Source organism: Protopterus annectens, chromosome 17.part0, assembly GCF_019279795.1.
Source record: "Protopterus annectens isolate FY-2018-M chromosome 17.part0, PAN1.0, whole genome shotgun sequence".
Taxonomy (NCBI): domain Eukaryota; kingdom Metazoa; phylum Chordata; order Ceratodontiformes; family Protopteridae; genus Protopterus; species Protopterus annectens.
Window position 1 is genome coordinate 582,059,033 of NC_056751.1, and position 19,502 is coordinate 582,078,534.

Sequence of the window (19,502 nt, forward strand, 5' to 3'; positions counted from 1 at the left end):
TTACGGATACTGGCTAAGGTTCTTGCTGACCCTATAGTGCCTTTTTTAGGCAAGGTTCAAATGACAAATTCACAACCATAACAGGAACAGTCAAGCAAAAACTGAGGGTGATGCTACTCAATGCTAGAAGTCTAAATCTCAAAATGCACTCACTTGAGGCACTCCTTAAAATGGAGAACATCGATATCTGTGCAGTGACTTAGACCTGGTTCAAGGCTCTAGAGAGCACCCCTGCACTACCAGGCTATAACTCATACCACACTTTTCAGCCATGTAACCAGGACCGAAACACCAATGGCGGAGGTGTGTCCATATTCATTAAGGATATCCACACTTCCAGGCTAGTTGCTCAGCATAATGCAGCCGAAGTTATCCAAGTGCAACTAACTCTGGGCAAAACTGCAATCCAAATTGTAGCTTGCTAGACATCACCCACCATGCCCGAGGATTCCCACTCCTCTTTTCTTGATGTACTGGAAAATATTAGGGTTCAACCAAACACCCTAATAATGGGCGATTTCAACTACCCCACCATTAACTGGGAAAATACTCATGTGCCAACTCCTTCATCAACGCTTTCTGGAATTCATAAACTCCAATGCCTTGGATCAACTTATCCACACCCCCACCAGGGGCAACAATATCCTAGATCTAGTCATTACCAATATGAGTGGCAGGTGTTCCACACCTGAAGTCAGTGCCTCATTGGTCCGATCCGACCATAAGCTAATTACCCTAGATATCCACAACCTGCCTCCACCCCCCCATTAAGGAAACCATGGTAAAGAATTTCTCCAAAGCCAACTTCATGCTTCTTAAGACAGAAGTGGTGAACTTCATGACACCCATGCAGATGGACAATACAGCTACAACTACTGAATCCTACACAATTGCAGTTTATTAGCACTTACATGAGTGCATGGATCGTGCTATCCCAAACAGAACCAAGACGCTATACTCCAAAAAAAGGAAGCCAATCTGGTGGTCCCCTGCCATAAACAAACTGTACAACAGAAAGAAGAAACTCTTGCAAAAGAGAGTAAAATCCCATGAGTGGAGGAGCTCCCTGGTCAGCCTCAGTAAGAAGCTGCGATCCCTGATAAAATCCTCCAAAGCTAGTTACGAAAACAAAATCGCCACTGATTCTAAAGACAACCACAAAGTATTCTATAGCTATGCCAAGAATCTCAATGGCAACACTCAGATCTGCTCTGAGTTACAGCACAATGGCACTAAATATACAGACCCAACTGATATTGCCAACATCCTGGCAGATAGGTTCAGTGCTAACTTTACCCCCCTCTCACCCCCTAAAAAGCCCATCTCTATACTGGAAGAATGCAAAGTTCCTGTAATCACGGCTGCACAGGTAAAAACCACACTCTCCAAAGCTAAGAACACAGCATCCATAGGACCAGACAACATCCCAGGCTGCGTTCTACACGAACTACAGAACGAGCTGGAACCCCACCTAAGTACCATTTTCAATCATAGACTCACCTCAGGCTTTGTTCCTGCTGAATGGAGCACAGCAATGGTTATCCCACTCCACAAGGGGGGAGCCACCACGGACCCTGGGAACTACCGCCCCATTAGCCTGATGAGCCTGGTCTGCAAGGCCATGGAACGTATCATCATGGAACTTATAAACAAAGACATTGGTAATCTCCAAACTCTGGATCCCACCCAGTTCAGATTTGTAAAAGGCAGATCATGTCTCCTGAACCTGATAGACTTCTTTGAAGCAGTCACCAAAGCCGCAGACAAGGGTAAGGGGGTTCACACAGCCTATCTAGATCTTGCCAAGGCTTTCAACACCATCCCCCACTCTGGAATTATAGATAAACTCACTAAACTAGGTATAAATCCCTATGTCACAAGATGGGTTGCCAACTGCTCACTGACAGAACCCACACTGTGAACGTAGCAGACTCCAAATCCGACTTCAGACCAGTGACAAGTGGAGTACCACAGGGTTCAGTCCTGGGTCCTCTCCTGTTTGGTATCTACTTCTCTGAAGTACAGGCTAACACAGAAGCTCTTTGGCTAATGAAGTTCGCAGATGACTGCAAACTAGTAGCCATAATCAAAACTCCTAATGATATGGACATCCTACAAAAGGGCCTCACTGAGACAGATGCCTGGAGTCAAAGCCATGGCCTCAAGCTCAATGCCAAAAAGTGCATTGTCATCCCCTTTGGTAAAAACTCTGTACCCATGAACTACAACATAGGCAGTAGTATACTTAACACTGAAAGTGTGATAAGAGACCTTGGGACACAGGTGGACAGTAGTCTCTCCTTTAATAATCACATCGCCACAGTAGTCAGGAAATCCTTCTACGTGGCACACCTCATCACAAAAGGTTTCTCATCCAGAAAAAAAGAGGTCATTGTTCCCCTCTACTCATCACTCATTAGACCCATTATAGAGTACAACGCCCCTTTTTGATATGTACCTCACAAGACATCTACAACAACTACAAAGGCCGCAGAAATACCTCACAAAGAGGATTACCAGCCTCAAACAGATGCCCTACGCAGACAGTCTCAAAAAACTCCAGCTTTACTCCGTTGCATATCACCTACTCAGAGGTGATCTCTGCCTAACATACAAAGCTATGTCAAACCCAGAGCAGTTGGACATGCTCCACTTAAAGAAATCCCAATCCCTCCGAGCTACACACTCCAGGGACCTAAACCTTGTCACCACAATAAACAGAACATGCCGGAGGGATAGATTCCTGTCCCAGAGTCTTCCCATACTCTGGAATAAACTACCTATCTATATCAAACAAAGCTTCTCATTAGCACTCTTCAAGAAAAATCTTGATGATTGGATGGGAAATAGGAAATTCACCCCGGGGATCACCTCTGTGGCTCTGCTCGACAGTGGCACAGGAAAATAATTTTCTTGGGTGGCAAAAGCCAGGGTACCTTTTTGGCTGGGATTGTATAGGCCCCAGGGCCGATAGCCTAGCACCTACCTATGAATCTATGAACATATGACTGAATCACTCTAAGAACATTAACCTAGTATGTGACAATAGTAATACATGCTGGTGGAAGAGATTTGTCTAGGACACTTTAACACACCTTTGAAAGAGAACCTTGCCAAATGGCACACAGAGCACCTCAGTGCACCTCAACACATGCCATCATTATGATTGGCTGAGCAACCATCATTTCACCACAGGGCTTATGACTGTGTTCCTCTTGGACTGGGGCAATATGTGTTGTTCATGTAAATAAGGGTATAAAGTTGTCTAGGATCATGAGAGCTGTATGGCCATTATGCTAGTTAAGTTCAAATGTCCTGTGGTTCCATAAGCTGATGTAAAATTCTCTAACAGCCACACACACACATGGCTACACTGAGAATAGCACCACTTCCAATTACTGCTTACAGGACATGGCACAGCACACATATAGTGCAAGTTGGCTGTATGTAGAACACTTACTTATGTAATGGTACACACTACAGATCACAGTACGTGATGCATGCAACAGACCTCATTCATGTCTGCTAGTACTATTGGTTTAGGACATATTATGCTTGATGACATCAGCAGGCCTAGTCGTGGTCAGGCATTTGGAGGGCTACATCACCTGCTACAACTAAAATACTGCAAAACCTTGCCACTTTCTAAGTTACTGAAGTGATCATATATATATTTATGGTTACACTTCATAATCTCGAATTACTGAAAGCTCGAAATTCAGTAACTCGAGACCATAAAGCTGAAAACCAGAATGCCGAAAGTGCATAAGAGCGAATTTGACTATCTCGAATCCACACTTATGCATTTCCAGTACGTCGCGTGTAGTGTTATGGTGCCTGAAATGGCAGGTAAGTGAGTGTTTGTGTGTGTTTTTGCGTGCAGAGAGAGGTGTGTGGAGTGTGAGAGTGCTGAGTGTTGGTGTTTGTGTGATGGTGATGTTGTGTTGTGGAGTGGAGATGGCAGGTGGGTGGATTTTTTTGTGTTATGTGTTTTTTTGGAGTTGGTAGTTGGTATATATATATATATATATATATATATATATATATATATATATAGGGGATAGGGGATAAGGCTTTGCCCCTATGGGTAAGGGTGCTTGGTGTGTGGGTTTGTGTGCTGTGGGTGGAATGGTATGTTATGTGGGTGGTGTATGGCATGTGTGTTCTGATTGTGTGATTCGATTGTGGCTGTGTTGTTTGTGGTTCAGTGATGTAGTCGTGGCCTGGAAATCTCGAAAGCCAGTAAGCACAGATTGGCGAAGGAACTAGATCTATATATATATATATACATATATATATATATATATATATATATATATATATATATATATATATATATATATATATATATACCATATATATATATATATATACACCATATGGACATACATATGCACACACACACACACACACACACACACACACACACACACACACACACACACACAGTGGCCTGGAGTGAGATAAGAATCCCGACCTATCTAGTCTTACATACTATAGATCACAGTACTTATTACACATGCCATGGCTGATGTCTGTTTTATATGTGAGTGCAGGCAAACTACTTGCGGATTAAACAAACTAGGCTTGTGATGAACAGCATCTGTGGCCTGCAGAGTCATATTACTCTGTACTGTTATCTGCATCTAGTATCCTAGCAATCAGATAATTATTATCCTAGTATGTCCATATGTGTCTGTTTGCACTTGCATGGGCAAGCCTGTGGGCAGGAACAATGTGCCGAGTCCATGCATGTGTAGACAACATTATATATTATACCACCTGCTCACTTGTTGCTATGTGGTGACATCCAGCAGGCACAGGAATCTCTAGGTAAGTGCATTATGTACTGTTGACCCTTACTTTGGATGCTTTGAACATTATAAATGTGTGCTAGAGCAGCTTTACTCACCATTATTAGGGGATGTAGAACGATTTTGACATCCACACACATATTTATGTACATAACAGAGATGTATATATAAATGTAGCTGTGTGTGCATGAGATGTATATGTGTTATGAAGAAATATGGGGAGAGACTGAGATGTATGATTTACATATATATATATATATATATATATTAGATATAGATATATATATCTATTTGAAAATACACAGAGATAGATATGCTTTGGGCAGCGCAGTGGTGCAGCAGTAGCATTGTCACCTCACAGTAAGAGGTTCTCTGGTTCAATTCTTGGCTGGAGTGCCTTCTGTGCAGAGTCTGCATGTCCTCCATGCTTTCATGTGGGTTTCCTCTGTGTGCTCTGGTTTCCTCCCATGTTACAAAGACATGCGTCTGGAGCATTTCTCCCTGGGCCTTCACTGAAAATTGGCTTCGTTCCAAATCAGACTTTCCCGGTTAACAAATGTTAAATAAATAAAATAAAATAAAATAAAATAAAATGCTATGTATGAGAGATAGTGACAGATGGATATGTATACATACATGCATAGACATATCTATACACAAAAGGTCATTTTGATGACAAGGCAACAGAATTGCGCTCATTTTAACTAAGTGTATGGGCATGCCCAGTGGGACTGTCAGTACTTATAAAGTGACTCCAGCCCACACCTACCTGTACTTCAGTCGAGGATTTTGTGTGTTACAGACAACTACATCTGTTGTGGTTTCTGCAGTACTGCACTTCACTCAAAATGTCCATGGCATTCTCCAGCTATCTGATGTAATTAATATGTGACAGAGGTTCATAATGATACACCACATACAGACAAGACAGTCTGTGGAAACACCAACATAATACCTCACATGCAAAAGATGTAGATACTTCCATATTTGAAGCATCAACACCATCACCCATGCTAACTTCCCTAGTCCACTGAGACACACAAGCTGCTAGACAGAAAGGAGTCATTCATCATACAATCAATATCATACATATGTATGTTGTTATTCCTGCATTATGTGTGACATACAAAGTGTGATTAATTTCTGTGTTACTGCCCTGAGATTGCCTGGAGTGCTGATATACCATTGATGAGTCACTGTTAAGGCAGTTATATGGGAACACTACTGTGTTGGGTTTGGGGGAACAACACCAAATGTTCTACTGGGATATACAGTAGTCCAAATATCATGTGACCCCACTGTTTAACATCTACCTTGACTGATGTAGTGAAGATTCCAACCATGAGGCCTAGTGAATATTAAGGAACACATACTAGTGGACTGGCTATCTGTAGTCCCATGTGCATGTTACTTCTGTCCAAATAGCCCACTATATTTCCTTGTATAAACACAGCAGATCTATACATACAATACCATATTATAGTAATCCTTACAAGTAGGGTGTAGGTTAGAGACTTACCTTGTGAATGCAGCAGTTTACAGAACTGTAGTTCAGGGCTATCTGTGTCTGATGCAAGCAGTACACAGTCAATACATGGATAGGTACAGGTTGTGTGGGTTGCCCAACATCAATTTTATTATATATATGTGAGTAGGATTAAGGTGCCAGTCCCTAGGGCTCTAGGTTGTCAGTGAATGTGCAATGCATTGTCTCTTAGCCAAAGCCAGGGCATGCTGGGCACACCTACGTCTGCCTACAGGGACATCATCAGGCAGGTCCTGCTCGGAGTCCTCCTGTAACTGTGGTTGTAGTGACCTAGGCACTGGTGGGGGGCTGTGCATCCATTCCCTTTGCTGATCTTGCTTCAGCTATTTCCACAGGATCATATTGTGTAGTGCATCACATACTGTAAACATATGTACACATGTGGCTGGAGAATACTGCAGAGCGCCACCAGGTATATCAAGGCACTGGAACAGTGACTTCAGAAGCCCACACACATGCTCTATGATATTCCTAGTTTGTGCGTGTGCCTCATTATGGCATTCTTCCATGGATGTGTAAGCATTTCTGATTGGTGTCATCATCCACGGTTCCACTGCATAGCCAGCATCTCCCAGTAAATGGCCATGTGGGACGTCCCCCCTAGCAAACATCTGGTACAACTGTGATGCATGCCAGATACGGGAGTCGTGATAACATTCAGGGCTGCCAGCATACACATTCATGATAATCCTCTGGGCATTGCACATGCCTTGGCAGTTGATGGAGTGGTACCCCTTACTGTTGATGTAGCGTCTATCCTCCTTACCAGGTGGAGCCTTGATGTGTGCATGAGTGCAATCCATGGCACTCAGTACTTCAGGGTAATGTGCTACACAATAGAAGTGTTACATGTTGCTGGCCCTTGCCTCAGTGGTGAGGCAAAAAGAAATGTGCTCACTGGCATGTGGTAGCATGGCATCCAGGAAATGGTGCCGTACCCTGGATGGTGATGCCTGTGAGATCCCTCTCATGTCCCCAGTTGGTCTTTGGAAAGTACCTGTAGCTAGTATCCTAAGGGGTACACATACCTTTGTTTCCACTGGGATGGGTTCTCCTCTGTTGGCTCTAGGTCTGAGTTGAGGACAACAGAACTCAGTGAGTTCTTGCAGTATGTCCGTGTCCACCCTGCAGCCCTCTACAATCTCCAGCTCATGTAGTTCTTGGAAGATTACCCTGGGCCTGAACAATCTTCTCCTCTGCCTAGGCCTATTGTCAGCAGCACCAGCAGCATTGACTTCAGCATCCAGCACATACAGATGTAGCAGACAGGCAGCAGCCCCTAGCATTATCTCAGTTAAAATTCCCAAGTTTCTACTCCAATAGTCCAGAGTATTGGGGAAAAATCAGAATGTAGGGTGTATGCATAATTTATAAAGCTCTGCTATAGGTGCAGAATGTGTGGTTGGCTAACTATGATGCATTCCACCTGCCTATAATATAACGGACATAATTTAATGGCCCTATTTTAGCTTAAATAAGAATCAAAAGTAATTGAATACATTTCTGGACATGCACAGCACGGTGGTGCACCTCGCAAACACGTGCACCGCAGGTAAACAGAGCTCAGAAGTTAGTGTACACACACCCATGAAAGGACACGTTCAGCCAGGTGTTGCGCCATGCTAACAGGTGCAGCTAAGCTGAAATGAGCTCAGAAGTCACTGGATGCCAGCAACATCCTGTGTAAAGCGAAACATAGGTCTAAACCTACACGAAGGGGATATGCGGACATGATTACTCCTTTCTGCTATTCAGTAACTCCACCTCATTTATATAGCTACCCATGCTCACAGCCTTAAAACTACATGCTTCTTAGCCCTACCACTTTAGCAACAGCACCAATGCGCCATTGTAGGGACTTCACGCAAAGTCCTATAATACACTTCTGTCACATAATATTAATTTATTTTCCAGTTTTTTTTTTACTTTTCTATAAAGCATGTTTGCGTACTGAAGTGCACTGCACAAACATGCACAGATTATTAAAAAAATAAAAAAATTAATTTAACCTATTTCCTTTCATTTATTTGGCATGCCAGATAATAGTTTCACTCAAATGTATATATGGTATGACATTTCTGTCCATTTATCTACATTTTTACAACCCCTTTTGTCTGTCTACACTCCTGTACACAGAATTTTTCCACAGACACTATGGACACTGACACAGGGTCTGAACAGATGTCTATCTGCTTGCTAGATCGCTTTACCTGCCTCATTTGCATGAGATTCACCTGCTTATGAGGTGATTTGCATGCAACAGAAGTTTCTGTGCTGGCACGTGCATGTGAATTGCTCAGCAGCTCTTTCTGAATCTAAAAATGTTCATGCCTGAGTAAGCAGCTCGGCCCGATGTCTATACAGTAAAAAAACATGTAGGCTTTATTAAATTCCCCCCATAATTAATTTGCTAACAGATTTACTGTTAATTTTACCCCAGAAGCAGTCATTAAAATTCCACAAGTCCTGAAGTCCCCTGTAACCCCTAAGATCATCATGGTGTCTGTCCTGATTGCTGACTGTGTTATCAAAAACGAAAAACACATTTTCCATGAGCCCAGACAATTTACCTGGATGTCTACTAAATAGTGCCAACAAGTCCTTGCTCAACCCCTCCTACACATACTTAACTTAAGTGTGATCACTGGGTATGTCGCTGAGGTATGGAAAACAGTTACTATAATGCCCCTTCTCAAAGGTGGCTCTATCATAGGGTTCACAAATTATAGACCCATCTGCCTAACTAGCTTAATTTTCAAGGCCATGGAACATATTATCTTTGACTTCATAAACTATGACATTTAAAACACCATATGAATGGACTCAAAATAGTTAAGTTTTGTCAAGGGTAGGTCATGTGTACTTAACTTAGTAAATTTCTTCAAAAAGGTCACAGTGACAGTGGATAGTGGTCATTCAGTCCATATAGCATATCTAGATCTGGTCAAAGATTCTGACACTATATCCCATATTGGCATTGTAAATACGCTAAAAGACCTCAAGGTTAACCCTTAAGGTGGACACCTCCTATTTGGCATATACTTTTGTGACCTCCATGCCATAAATTCAGACCTTTGGCTAACCATATTTGCTGATGATTTTAAAGTTGATGTTATCATTCACTCCTGTTTAGATGTAAAATCACTACAGCAAGAGTTAATCCTTGCAAACAAATACTGTACAAAAAATACTTAAAAATGAATGAAAATGTGTATTATTGTCACATTTAGTAAACACTCTTATTTACAGTATACTGTATAGTCAGTATTCCATTTCAAATAGATATAGCAATCAGGGAATTTAGCACCTGGGCCCATAACGTCTTTTCATTTGATCACAGTGCAGTAACAGTTGTTAGGAAACCCTTCTATCTGGGCCAACTAACTTCTAAAGGCATCTTATCCAGGTCAAAAGAAATCATCATTCTTCCATACTCAGCCCTGTTTAAACAAATTATGGAGTACAATGCTTCTTTCGGCATGTACCTAGCCAGACATATCATTTAGCTAGAAAATCCTCAAGGGTTCTTATCTAGAAAGATTATTAGTCTACAAAACTTAGCTAAAAAACAGAACTGAAACCCTATCTTTTATACTCTGTCTTTTATAGGCTTCTACAATGAGATCTATGTCTTGCATTCTGTGCATCTCAGACTTTACCATACTGGATCTTTTGTACCTCCAAAAGAGAAACAGCTCCAGCAACACTCAAACTACAGATCTAAACTGCCACCAGCCCCCAAATAAATAAAACTAGAGGAGCAGATTTGTTACCCTATGGTTAACCCATCTCTGGAACAAACTGCCTTTATATGTAAACAGAGTGATATACTCACATCTTTCAAGAAGTAAGTACAGTTGTGTAAGCTGCACTTACCATAAAAGTAGATGTCCAAATTCCTGACTGCTGTCGTAGTCTTAGCTACATGGGTTATACACTGCCCAGGATATAATGGCCGACCAGTCTCCAAAAGAGGTCCCCCTCCAGACATATACCCAGGCTGCTGTGACATGCACTTCAGAAGAAGAAAACAGCAGCCTGGGCACCCCCCGTCCAAAAAAAAAGGGGGGGGGGAGCCTACTCATTCTGAAATCCTCTCAAAAGTTGGGAATACATAAGCTTTATCTACCAAGTAACACTACACAGAGAAACAGATGGATTGAGGGAGAGTGTGGCTACCGCAGCAGTGAGAAATTTGAACACCTACTGCTATAGTAAGTGCAGCTTATACAACAATACTATGTCATATGTCATTCTCAGTACTGCAGTAACCTTAGCTAAATGGGTAGATTAAAATAGCTTATCCATGCTGGAAGGGAAATGGATTAGGATCCAGGATCCCTTTGCTTACAGACTTGACAAAGCTTGTCCTGGACTTGCAGAAGGAATCCAAATTTGTATTGCTTTGCAAAAGTAGGTACTGAGGACTGAGTAACTGCCTCTAGAATGCTTCCAGAGCTTACCCCTTTCAATATGCCATTGAAACAGATAAAGCTGTAGTAGAATATGCCTTTATTCTACCTGCACTAGATTTGCCATGGTGGGAATAGCAAAATACAATAGCAAATGATAAACAGCTTGAAATAGTCTGTTTTGACATGGGTTGCCCTTCTTTGTCCCATAATATGAGATAACTTTCATAAAGGACTTTGCTTTGTCAAAATAATATTTGAGTTGCCTGTGCATGTCCAGAGTGAGGAGAATCCTTTCTGTCTGATTCTTTGGATCTGGGTAAAAAAAAAGGTAGATCGATGGCTTGGTTCAACGTAAGCTCTCAAACAAATTTTGACATGAATGATGGACTTTTTCTTAAAGTAACCCTGTCTGTATGAAAAAAATATATATAATTCATCTACTGTGAAAATACAACTCTTGCAAAAGTCAGAGCAATACATAGAATAGTCTTCCATGTTAAGAACTGTAAATCAGCCAAATATGCTGGTTCAAATGGAGACAAAGTTAACTTTTCTAACAGAAAGATAAGATCCCAAATAGGTGTCACATGTTTCCTAAGAGGTCTTACATGCAAAACCCCCTTCAAGAACTACTTGATCAAAGGCAGAGATGAAAGGGAATGACTCATTGGCACAAATGCTGAAATGGCCAAAATATGAACCTTGATAGAGGAATAAGGCAGGCCAAAGGATAGTAACTCATACAAATATTTAAAAAGTAGTTGTACATAATCCCTAATTGTGCTCTGGCTGTAAGTGTGACATGAACTAAAAAAAAATATTTTCCACTTACTAACATAAGATTTCCCAGTAGCAGGTTTTATTTATTTATTTATTTTATTTATATTTGTTTACTGGGATAGTGCACTGATTTCAGTGAACCATTTGCAGGCACAGCCCAGGCGAACAGGATCACATAAGAAATGAACAAGACATATTTACAAATACAAGGATATGCTAAAAAACTAGTATATATACATTAGTTCAAGAATCAGTTTACAATGTCAAATCATGGATGAAGAATGGAGTTATGCTTAGCAGAGCTCTATAGATAGGATGCAGCCATAATGACCCAGATGGCTTATGCTACAGGGATAGCAGCATATCATTATACAGAGAGTGAGAACAGTTGCTGAAAAGGATACCATGGGGAGAAGACAGATAAAAGGTGAGAGAGGTTTGCAGAGGGAAGAGGAGAAGACATGTGAGGGACACACAGAGAAGAGGGAGGTAAGATGAATGAGAAGCAGTAAGGAGATGACAAGATGAGATAAGGAAGGATGAAATGGGGATAAAGGAGTGTGAGAGATCTGCAGGGTTAATGTAATGTGACCTAGGTGAGTGCAGCTGTACTCTGTATCGATGAAGAGGTATTTCTTGAGCTGTTGTCTGAAATCCAAGTAGTTTTAGACATCTTGGATTGACAGAAGAATGGAGTCCCATAACTGAAGTGCTAGGATGAAGAATGCATGGTCAGTGCAATAAGGTTTATTTTTTGGAGCTCATATGGGCGGGTTGAGATTGACAGATAAACTTGAAATTATATGTGGAGGTTTGGTAAAAAGTTTATGAGTGAGAAGGAATGGTGTCTCAGGATAATGGGCTTTGTGAATTGATGGTCCTAGTACAAAGTTGTCTCTCAAATTTACTGGGAGAAATTTAGCTTTGGTGAGAGTTAGGCAGTGGTGTTCATTGTAATGAACTGGTAGATTTTACTGGAGATGGTTTATAAGGTGATGACATTTTTATTTGAGGATGCAACTATAATGGGTAGTCCATATTCGAGGTGAGATAACAGTATTCCTTTGCCTATGGCAGTTTTGGCTGGTTGGACAGAAGAGGTGTTTTCTTGCAGCCTTAAGGACCTACTGCATGGCCTCATGAAAGAGGTGCCTAAAAGGTATCAAAATTAAATCATCCAGCCAGTCAGTTGCAGTTGTTTGAAACTGGGGTGCATCAAACTCTTCCTGTCTTGTATGAGTAGATCTACTCTGTGAGGGAACTTGTGGTAACTGGACTTGGCCATTTCCATAAGGAGAACCACTGTTGCCTAGGCCAGATGAGAGTCACTACAATGACCTTTGGAGAGTTGTTCTGAGTCTTCAGAATTACCCTAGATTTCAGTGGAAATTGTGGAAATGCATAAAGGAACATTCCCAACCATGGGAACAAGAATGCATCTGTTCATCAGACCTGCCTGTGAGGAATCTTGGTACAGAATTTGAAAGGAGGTAAAGAGATCTTTTTAAGATGTGCCCCACAACTGGATCAATTCAAGGAAGACCCCCCCAGTTCAGTTTTCATTAATGAGAGTCTGTTCCAAGGGTCTTGCTCAGTTTATATGCCACTACATTTTGTTATGACAGTATGTGAGACACTTGGAGGGTTAAATAATGCTTCAGAGTGATCCCCCAAGCCACCATAGCCAACCTGCACAGAGGGTAAGACCTGATGCCCCCTGTTTGTTTATATACCACATCACTGTGGTGGTGCCTGTAATCACCTGTAGAGGTACTATGGACCACAGGTGATTCTGCAGCATGAATCATTGCTAACATTTTGTTGACATTTATGTGCTTTGGCCTGTCTTGTTTTTTTTTCCCCAAAGACCCTGTACTTTTACCCCAATTGACCCCCCCAAAACAAAATCTGAAGCTTCTGTTGTGACAGATTTAGCTGACCTTGGAAGAAAGAATGGGAGACCTGGATTCATTACAATCTGTCCATAGCAATTCCTTTTTCATAAAACCCAAAATTGGAATGTGAAATTTCAGAGGGTGAGCATGTTGGGTCCACGTAATTTTTAAGAACCACTGGAATTTTCTCATTTGCAACTTGACAAGAGGAAGCATGAGAATCATGGATGGCATGAATCCTACGATCCTGAAATACTTGCTAGCTAAACTCTGAGACTGATTTAAGAAACTCAGGAAATTTATCAGATATAGGTCTCTTCTTCTGGGTTAGGAATGCCTTCTTCTGTGAAGAATGTAGAGGGCATCCTAGAAATATGATCTTGTGAGAAGGATTTAAGGAGGATTTTTCACTATTGGTTGAGAAAGAGATCTGTAACCCATGCAGGGGACTCCTGACACCTCACATTATGCAAAAATAAGTCACCTAAATAAGAAAGTATGTGAATGCCCTGCAGTATGCAGTGAGCTGTCACTGGAGTTAGACATTTTGTAAACATCCATGGAGCAGCAGATAACCCAAAGGACAACTTAAAGGACTGATAATGTGACCCAAACAAAGAAAATCTGAGGAAACCTCTGAATTCAGTGGCAACAGGGATGTGATGGTAAGCATCCTTTAAATCTAGAGTAACCATGAAACTTAGAAGAGGAATAAGACATGACATACTCTGTAAAATGAACATTCTGAATGCTGCTACTTTCACAAACAAGTTGAGAAAGGATAGGTCAAGTTTTGGTCTCAAAGAAGGAAGCTTCTTTGATACCAGAAACATTTTGGAATGGAATCCTTTTCCCCATTGGTTTTGAGGCACTGATTATATGACCCTCTCCAAGGAAAGCATATGATGGAGAACCCGAGGAAAAAATTCTGTCTGGTTCAGAGGATGAGAGGGGATTCCCCAGAAAGGGGGTATGTCTATCTAGAGTCATTTGTAGCCCACCTAAAGTACTCCCATAATCCATTTGTCTGAGATAATCTGTTGCCAAAGAGGAAGACTGAGGACCAATTTTTGGGAGAGATGTGAAAGGGAGGATGAGGAGGGACAGACTTTCATAGGGGCCAGTAGTTGAGTTAGAGAGTGTTTTGTTGTGTTGTTTACTTTTGGTTACCAGATTTAGATCCATGTTTGCTGGAAGCTTGCTGTGACTGCTTGCTTTACTTTTTTTGTAAAATGACTCAGGGTTTTTGGAAGATTTAGAAAAGTGGGGGTGAAAAATCTTACTAACTCCTTTGATTAATTTGCCTGTTTGAGTAAAATGTTTGAGAACCAGATTAGCAGAATGAACAAACAAAATACTAGTATCCAAAGGAAAATTCAAAATCTTATATTTATCCTTTGGATGAGGGCATTAGATTATGTACCTAGGCAAAATATCTCATCACAGTAGCAGTGGATGTAGCACTGGACCCAAAGTCAGCACAATCACACAGTCTTTAACAAATGTTTAGACACGTAAGAAAGAGTAGCGATTAGAGGACTCAGAGTGAGTCTTCCTTCTGAGAGTAATGTGGCAGAAAACTTCTGCAAATTGTTCACACAAGTTAAACCATACGTCAGCATATGAACAACAACAATAGAGTAAGTACTGAGTAAACTCGAGCAACAACACCAGCATAAATATCAGAAAAAGAGAAGTTGCAGAGTTCCATGACAAGAGTATAAGACTTTAATAATTAAAATAACAAAAGTGAGTGCTTTCACGATCTGCCCAGATCGCTTCTTCAGACTGTTACAAAATGACACAACTACAGTACATTGTATACAAAAAGAACATTGATCATTAACACATTAAAAGCAATTAGTATATCTTGTTAAACTAAGGGCATGTCAATATAGTATGAATAAAACACAAGTGTTTAAAAAGCTTTCAATGCTTCAATGCCCGTGCTTTGAGGAAGGGTTTGAGGGACACTAAATCATTAATGCCTGTGGGTTTATCTGCATTCAGTTTAATTATCCATTTTTGTTCTAGTTCTTCTGTCCTATTAATCAAATCTCCCCCTCTTGGTCCTTCATTAATAACTTCTAACACAAAAAAATTAAAAACATGATGTATACCTTCCTTCTCAACATGTTTAGCAAGGGCATTGGTTTCTTTAACAGCTACAATATCTCTCATGTGTTCTAATATAGCCCACCTTATCATGAAAGGGTTCGCATCTAGATCAAGAGAGGTCATTGTGCCCCTCTACTCGTCACTCATCAGGCCCATAATTGAATACAATGCCCCTTTTGGGATGTACCTTACCCGACACCTGCAGCAACTGGAGAGTCCCCAAAAGTACCTCACCAAGAGGATCGTGGGCTACAAACAGATGTCCTATGCAGCTCGACTAAAGAAACTCCAGCTCTACTCAGTTGCTTACCGCCTACTCAGAGGCGATCTATGCCTGACGTACAAAGCCATGTCAAACCCAGAATTAATGGACATGCTCCACCTCAAAAAATCCAAGTCCCTTAGAGCTACACGCTCCCTGGACCTAAACCTCAGCACAAAAATAAATAGGACATGCTGGAGAGATAGATTCATTTCCCAGAGGCTCCCCTCACTCTGGAATAGAATCCCAATTCATGTTAGACATAGCCCCTCGCTGACCCTCTTCAAGCGAAATTTGGACGCGTGGATGGGAAATCGCAAATTTACCCCTGGGATCTCCCCAGTGTCCCTGCTAGACAGAGGCACAGTAAACTAATCTTAAAAGGGTACCTTCTGTGACCTACTTTACAAAGACACAGTAGGCTAATCTAATAGGGAGGCGGAAGCCAAATACACTGTCTAGGCTTATAAATGCCCTAGGGCAGATAGCCTAGTATCTACCTATGAAGCTATGAATACACGTTCTTTCAACATCCTATTTGTTTTACCTATATAATAAACTTTACATATTTGACAAAAACTAAAATATACAATGTTTTTAGTTCTACAATCTGCATAGAAACTTGCATCTATTTTACATTTTTTCTCACGATGAACAAAGGTAGCACATGAAAAAAATATAGCTGCAGGATGTGCTTCTCCTACATGGATATGTCCCTTTTCTCTGTGAAAGGATTTCATGTCTAGTACAAGATGATTTATAGCATACCTGCCTTTTTAAGGATTTCTTATGGATAAAAGAAAAATGTGGTATAGGGTTTATTACTCCATCTCATTCTTTTATTGCAGTTAGGATATTCCAGTTCTTCTTAAAAATGCTACAAAATACATTTATATCACTAGTAAAAGAAATAGGAAAATGTAGTTTAACTTCATTATCATTTCTGCCCCTTAACTGTTGATCTACAGGTCTACATTAGATCAGCGAACGCTTAAAAAAGCGAACACTGATTGATCGAACTTATGTAAGCAAAAGCTTACAATCTCAAACTGTCAGAACAGTGATTTTTTTTCCTAGGGAAAAAAATCGCTGATCCAAAACACATACACACAACACAAGCACACCAATCAAACAGCAATCCACACACATACACCTAAAATCTGACACTTAACCCTACACTAAACTATACACACACCACTAACTATCCACTTACCTTAACCCAAACCCTAACCCTAAGGTCCGTCACTATCGCACACTCACCTCACCCGCTCCCTAACCCTAAATCACCTAACCCACCCCAACCCTCACATCCACACAATCGCACGCCCTAACCCTAACTCACCTAACCCGCCCTAACACTCACATCCACACAATCGCACACTTACCTGAACCCAACCCGTAACTTTCCACCACAACACTGAAAATACCGAAGCAACAGAAATGGACAACTGAATTCTTTCCCTAGGAAAAAATTCAGGTTTCTGTTGCTTCAATATTTTAAGCTTTCGCTTACATAAGTTTGATCAATCAGCGTTCGCTTTTTTAAGCGTTCGCTGATCTAATATAGACCCTGATCTACTACATTTTCAGAGAAGTAGGGTTGGCCTTTTGTATTTCTTTCACTTAGTGTATGATTTGCACTAGCATCCATTTCTGATTTAGAAAAGCCTCTGCTAAGAAAATCATCTTTCAACATTTCAGTTGTTTGCATAAGGTCATTATCAAAATGATGTAATCTCATATTCCTTAGCATCTGTCCCTTAAGGACATTTCTACTCACATGCCTGGGATGCATGCTATTTTTGTGTAATAGACAATTCTTTCTTGTTGTTTTTCTATATAAACATGTTCCTATACTATTCATCTCTGATTTTTTAACCATAACATCTAAAAATTCAATATTATTGTATGAATATTTGTAGGTAAACTTTAAAAATGTAGTTGTATGTAAGTAGTCAATGAATTCAAACAGTTCCTTTTCTGTTTTCCCCCATAAAATCAAAAGGTCATCAACAAAACATGTATACCATATCACATGCTTACTATGTTCATGCCCTTGTAGTAGGAAAGTATTCTCCCATTGCACTAATGCCAGACTGGTGTAGCTATTGGCACAAGCAGTGCCCATAGCTACGCCAATCTTCTGTAAATAATAATCACAAAAATTAAAGACATTATTTTCTAAAACTATCTCCAATAATCCACATATTAACTCAATTTTATCATTAGAAAATGATTGCTTAACTGTTAAAAGTTCTCTAATATTCTCTATACCCCATTGGTTAGGGATAACTGTAAAAAGAGAAGTAATATCTAATGTAACTAGCATAAACTGTTGGTGTAAATTAGCTGTCTGTATATTTAGCTTTTGTAAAAAAAGTTCTAGTGTCCTTTAGGACCGAATCACATGTGTCTAGTACAGGATGCAAATTATTTTCGATAAAAACAAACAGTGATTCAGTAGCCCAACACTTACTAGAGACGATAGGTCTCATAGGGGGGCATGTTGAATTTTTGTGGATTTTTGGAAGCCCATATATAATGGGAATAATAGGATGTTCTGTTTTAAAATACTAAAATAATTCTTCAGAAATCATATGCGTCATTAACATGTCAAAAAGCAAAAAAATTAATTCTGTCATTCCCTTCAATACAGTTCTAGTTATTTGTATGCATGTCTCACTATCAGACAATAGGCTCAACATTTGTTCAATATAAAAACCTTTATCCATAACAATGATGCCTCCACCTTTATCTGCTGGTCGAATTTCAATAGAATTTAAATTACGTATTTCTGACAGTGCACACATTTCATCTTTACTGAAGTTGAAAAAAGACTGTGGTCTATCACATTCAAAGTTCTCACTAATCTCTTTCTCACATACTGATACAAATGAATCTATCAAAGCATGTGTTTTAGGTATAAAACAACTAGGCTTTCTAAAACAACCAGTCCTTGTACCAGTATCAGTATTTGTGCCTATTGTATCAGGAAATAGCATTTTAAGAGTTAATGTTCTGCCAAAATGTTTCAATTCCTTTAGTATTTCTACCATGTCTGTTCTTTGGGCCAGTATAAAAGACAGGCCTCTGTTTAAAACAGTTAATTGCATATGTTAGTTGTAATGAAGAAAGGTTAACTACTAACCCTTTTGAATCTGGCTGCATGCGTTCATTCCCGTTTGCTCCGATATCAAAGCCTGTATTTGCCATACAGGTACTCTCCGTCCTCTGCTCCTCGATCTGTTCTTGATAGGAAGTGCTGTGTTCAGGGTAAACAGCTTGATAGTAGTCCCATTTGCCTCCCTCAGTTGCATTTAAAAAGGAGGTCTAGAGCCATTATCCAAGTCATTAGTAGCATTATTTTAAGAACTATGTGATAAATTTTTATCCACAAGTGTTTTATTCAGTGGTTATTCCATCGCAGCTGTTAATGTAGGCATTTAATTTTCGGATAGTTCATTTCCTGCATTGGTAGGTCCTCTGTTGATTGGTCGATTTGCAGCTTTAATCATATCTTGTGGTTGGTCTAAAGGTTGATTCCTATTGGTAGAGGGTGGTTTTGAACAAGAGAACACCACCACATTTGGAAATCATTCATGTCCCGTTGTAATTTTTTAGTTTTAATACTCTGTAATCTCTTTTCATATTGTAGAATAGTTTCATGTAAAT

At 40.3% G+C, this 19,502-nt stretch overlaps 1 protein-coding gene across 1 annotated transcript in view; it reads right to left on the bottom strand.

The window, feature by feature from the left end:
- The window catches only part of LOC122791693 (NACHT, LRR and PYD domains-containing protein 3-like), a 504,613-nt gene that overhangs the window by 200,772 nt on the left and 284,339 nt on the right, over window positions 1-19,502 (bottom strand). The window lies entirely within an intron of this gene.